The sequence below is a fragment of the Mastomys coucha genome, unplaced genomic scaffold (assembly GCF_008632895.1).
Source record: "Mastomys coucha isolate ucsf_1 unplaced genomic scaffold, UCSF_Mcou_1 pScaffold18, whole genome shotgun sequence".
Taxonomy (NCBI): domain Eukaryota; kingdom Metazoa; phylum Chordata; class Mammalia; order Rodentia; family Muridae; genus Mastomys; species Mastomys coucha.
This window is the reverse complement of record NW_022196900.1, coordinates 107,362,438-107,368,222: the sequence shown is the minus strand read 5'-3', so window position 1 is coordinate 107,368,222 and position 5,785 is coordinate 107,362,438.

Here is a 5,785-nt window from a genome sequence, read left to right as displayed (position 1 = left end):
TATATATATATATATATATATGTATATATGTAATTTTTTTAAAAAAGAGAATAGGTCTCTTCCTCTCAGAGTGAGGTGTTTGAACCTGACCTCCTCTACTAACCTAGGACTTCTCTTAAATCTGGGCATATGTCATAACTACCTGTAAGGCCTATTAAAACACAAATGCTGGACCCCAGCCCCAAATCACAGGATTCATCTCCAGTGAGCTCCATGGCAGCTGCACGGCTAGCGAGGGATTCTCACCTTGGGAACTGTTACCCAATACTCACCCGTAGAGAACCAGGCTGTATTTTTCTGGAGCTAGTCACACCCTCCTGGGCTCTCAGGGCTGCAGCAAGGAAGGCTGAGTTACCCCCATCCACCCATGTCTGGGTGCATACTCCCCAAAAGTTCAAGCTATGGTCTTCAACCTAAGCACATGAGAAGCACCTGCTAGACTTTCAGAGGTCCCAATGCCAGGTTGTCGCCCAGAGCCGCTGAGTCAGAACCTTAAGGGTAGGGGAATTCAGCCAACAGTGTTTTGTAAATCAGCCTGGATGATTCTAACCAGCTTGAGAGAGAGTGGGAGAGTCTAGTCTAAAACATAATCACAATCACCTGACGTGAGTGGGACCAGAAGTCTACAATTTGTGTGTGCACGCATGTGTGCGTGTGCGTGTGTGTGTGTGTGTGTGTGTGTGTGTGTGTGTGTGTGTGTGTGTGTGTGCTAAAGCATGTACTCTGTTATACAGAAAAGCCAGAGGACAACTTGGGATGTGTTCTCAGGAGCTGACCACCTTGATCTTTGAGACAGGGTCTCTTACTGGGCCTGGGGCTCATCAATTAGGCTAGGCTGACTGGCCAGCAAACCTCAGGAATCCACCAGTCTCTTCCTTTCCTGCACTTAAATTCCAAGTAAGCACCAGAATTTGTACGTAGATACCGGGGATGGAACTCGCATCCTTACGCTTAAGTGGCAAGCACTTTACCAACTGAGCCATCTTCCAGGCCCCTGCATTTTAACAAATGCCTACAAGCTGCTGGTGTTGCTGGTCCATGGAATGAACTCTGAGAAGCAAGGTCCAGAGGAGAGACAAAGACTTCTGTGTGAGCCCCGGGCTGGCATATTTTAAAGATACTGCATGTAGTGTTCTGTGTCAATGTCAGTATTTGCAAGACCTCCCCTGATGGAATTCCCAGAAGCCAGGCACACACTCTTTCTGTGAGCCCTGAGCAGGAAATGCAGCGACCCCCTCCTGAACACACACACCGCCCAAGCATAGTCCCCAGGAAATGCAGCGACCCTTCCTGAACACACACACACACCGCCCACACACACCGCCCAAGCATAGTCCCCAGGAAATGCAGCGACCCCTCTGGAACACACACACCGCCCAAGCATAGTCCCCAAGGGTCTCAGCCGCCTTTGAAGGCAGGAGTCTAGCAAAGTCTAGCCACTGCTTGCTGCCTTCATCTCCATTCTGGTTTTTAGATTCATTGCATCGAAAGCCAGCCCCTAGGCTGGTGGTCCACATCACGCTTTCGGCTGGCACTTCCCTCAAATCCCACTGTCACTCTGCCTGGGATTCTTCCTGCTCAAGTTGCCCTTAGGGCATGTCAATCAGTCCGTGCACTTACTAAGCACCAACTGTATGCAAGGGGATGCTAATCTGCCCTGGCAATAACAGCAGTAGGGAAAGTTTGGCTCTCCACTCGCACAGCTAACGCTCTTCCCAGGTTCCCCCCAGATAGGTTTAATCACTCTGGCCTTTATCTCTGGGACACAACAAACTTATGATTCTAAGCACTCTCGATTGGCTCTGGTTGTTCAAATTTTTATGATGCTATTGTTGTGGACTACAGTCTTCCGGGCATAGCAGACACTACCGTCTTACTGTGCCCAGCTGAGACTCCCTGCAGGAGATCCTCAACAAGATGGAGGCACCCGTCTGTGCAGCTATGGAGAGACTGTCATCCATGCTCGAATGAGATGCTTTGGAGATATGGTTGATCTGGAATCACCAACAATTTTAGAAGCAACCCCTCACCCAAGCCCCTGTAAGCAAATCCAATAAACTCACTGGGTCACCAATCTAGGCTTGGGTGGAGTCCCTTCTCTGGTTTGTCATTGGCGCCCTAACTGGAGTGACCTGATTTGTGTTCACCTCTCCCCAGGGAAAGGTAACACAGGAAATGGGATTTCAAGTTTATTTAATCAGACCCTGTCAGTTGTAAGTGACAAAGAAAAGCTCAAATGTAGAGCCAAGACTCTAGGCGTAGCTTGATTCAGCACCTCAAACTGCGTCTTTCTCAGCCTCTTGGTTTCAGGAGCCCTTATGCTTAGAACCAATACTGTGGTTAGGAAAAGCTCATGTCCTCCTGGAAAACTGAGGATCTCTTGCCAAGCAAATTGATAATAACATTAAGAGTGATTTTGCCACCAGGCCATAATGGCCATGCACCACACACAGTGGTCAGGGGGATAATGGACTACTCTGATTGGCTTATCCTGACCCCAAATGCATGTCTCCATCCAAATCAAGTGGCTGGAGGGAAAGGGTGATTTAGAAACTGAGGAAATGGAGTGGTAGTCATTTGCTATCAAAATCGGGTGGACGTGGCCCTGGCAAGATGACTCAGTGGTTAAAATCACTCACTGCTCTTCCAGAGGGCCCTTGGGTTCAATTCCTACAACCCACATCAGGAGGGTCACGACCGCTTGTTCCAGAAGTTTGGGTTTTACTGCTGTGAACAGACACCATGACCAAGGCAAGTCTTATAAAGGACAACATTTCATTGGGGCTGGCTTACAGGTTCAGAGGTTCAGTCCATTATCATCAAGGTGGGAGCATAGCAGCATCCAGGCAGGCATGGTACAGGAAGAGCTAAGAGTTCTACATCTTCATCTGAAGGCTGCTAGTGGAAGACTGACTTTCAGGCAGCTAGGGTGAGGGTTTTAAACCCCACACCCACAGTGACACACCTACTCCAACAGGCCACACCTTCTAATGATGCAACTCCCTGGACCAAGCATATACAAACCATCACAAGGAGATTCAACTTCTCTGGTTTCCCTGGGCACCTGGACTCATGTACACATACCCACACAGAAACATACACAAACACATAATTAAAAATAAAAATAGATATCTTTTAAACAGAAGGTAAACAGATATATAGGAAGGTAAAAAAATAAAATCCCCACAGTTTCTCAGGCTACATTAAGCAATGATGCTAGGAGAACTTCAGGTAAAGCTTTTTTAAGCTTACTGCCCGTGTGTGTGTGTGTGTGTGTGTGTGTGTGTGTGTGTGTGTGTGCAAGCTCAAGCATGCACATTGCACAAGAGGTCATAGGACAACTTGTGAAGGTCAGTTCTTTCTTTGGCCATGTGGGTCCCAGAAATTGGACTCAGATCATTGAGCTTGGCGGCCTTTATCTGTTGAGTCACCTTGTCAGCCCAACTTGAGGCTTTGAAAGGTCCTCAAAACTCCCAGAATTTGGACAGCAGATGGTGGTACCAGAAGGTAGTGTGGTATCGGCTCATGGTCCCAGCTCTCTGCCTCTCCAGAAGAGAGCAGGTACCTGTGCCCCTCTCAATGTATTGCTGCTGAGGTTGGAGGGGGGGCATTCTCTCTCCATTGATCTGCTGGTTTCCAGCCAGCTTGGCTCGGCTTCCAATGGGGAGCGTGAGGATGAGCCAAAGACTCGGTAGGTAGTAGTTGTAAGAGGGAGAACTGGGGAACTTGTCTAGTGGCTTTGAAGGAACATCTAGCTATCAGTTTCGTCTGTAAGTGGGAAGAGAGGCATAGATGCAGCATGAAAGATTGCATTTCAGGTCTCTGTTCTTGAACTGGTATTTTACGTTCTCACCCTTGCCAAGGCCACAGTGGGGCGGAGCCTACCTCCCCTTGGGCAGAGCTGTAGCTACAAGTGGCTGTGAGCTGCTAAGTGTGGGCACCAGGAACTTAGCTTTGAATTGTCTCCAGCAACAGTGCCTGGTGCTTTTAACCTCTGAGCCATCTCTCCAGCCCTAGGATAGGTCATGTTTATGGGTTCCAATTGGGCTGGTGTACTTTCCTAGCTTAGTGAGAAGAGGGACATATAATTACCCTCGGACTCTTCAAGGACCCCCAGTCTTAGAGCTGTGAGCCAAACAGCAGCGTCTTGTCCAACTCGACAATGGATTCTTGATGCAGCACTGCTGTGGTGCTGACTGACCTTGAGAGCTAGAAACTCTGATGTGCCCCAGCCCAGCACTGCACCATGGGTTTGGAACCTTATTAGGGATGAGGCAGTAGGAGCTCAGGTGTGTAGTACTTCACAAAAAGCATGTCATCACAGGTCAGTCTTAGCTTCAGTCTCATCTCTGAGGTGAGGAGAGCAGTGTGGGGATCTAACCTGACTGTGGGGGCCAGATGGTCCCACAGCTCCAGGATCTGCTGCCCAAGGTTCCCCTAAACCTTCCTGGAACTCTTGCCTGGGAAGTGGCCCCCTGCAGTAATTTAGGAGTCCTCACACTTAGGGAACAGTCTCCATATAGAACGCAAGTCAGGCTGGGATAAGTGCAGAAATAGACGTGTGAATTTGTTCTGGAAGCCAGGAGGGGGTGGGGTGGCACTCTGGAGAGAATAGGTGCGGGAGAATGGGGGTGTATTCTCTGATGACAGGATGAGCTGGCCCAGGGATGGATGACTCTCCTGGCAGTGAGGAAGGAGAAGGGCATTTCAGGTGGCAGAAGGAATGTGAGCCCAGCCAGGGCACCCAGGAGCCCGAGCAGGGTGTATGACAGGGGCCTGGCGAGAGCGACAGAGGACAAGTCAGTGGCAGATTATAGGGCTAGACAGAGGTCATAGAGGAGGAGAGGGACCTGGAGGGCCAGGCAGTGTGGGGCATGGAGCCTCTGGAACATGGATCTCCCCACCCCCGACCATCAAAGGATAGGGGGAAGGGAACTCTCCTGGCTCTCAAAGCTCCTCATACCAGGTCCAGATGGCAAGCGAGGATTGGGCTCAGGGTTCTGCAGAGCCCATGGGACCTGCAAGGTAAGCAGGCTCGGCAGGTGGGAGGACCCAAGGGGCTGCCGCAGTTAAGTAAGGGGGAGTGTAGTTTAAATGAATGATACAGTGGGAAGGCGAGCTGCCAGCTAAGACAGGGTGGCTGGAAGTGAGGGGCTGGCGCAGTCGTAGAGGACCCACGGACTCTGTCCTGCGCACGCTTCCTGGTGTGTGGATGCTGTGTGAAAGGCATAGGCCTGGGAACCAGTCGAACTTGGCTTCAAATCCTGCAATCCAATGGTTCTGCCATCGATTAACTGTGTGACCTTGGTCTAGTGACTCCATGTCAGAATTAACTCTTTCGGTTTGGTGATGTGGTGATGGTAAGTTTATTATTGAGACAAGGTCAGATATAGCCCAAGCTGGCCTGAAACCTGCTATGTAGTCATGGCTGACCTTGAACCTCTGATCTTCCCACCTCTATTTCCCAAGTACTGTAATTACAGGTCCTATGTCTGTCTCTGTCACCTTTTCTGTAAAACCTTCTAGGATTGTTAAGGGAGTAAATATAATGCTAGGCAACATTTACTAATCATGTTTCTATCTCCCACACCCCTTGCACAGCCTCAGTCAGTAGGTACCACTATGTGCCCCCTTTAGATGGGAAAATTGAGGCACAGAATGGTTTAGTGATTTGCCCAAAGTCACACAGCAAGCAACTGGAAGAAGTGAGACTTGAACTCAAGTCTTCTGACTCCAGAGGCTGAGTGCTGAGTCTACACACCCTCTGTGAGATGTTGTGAGTAAC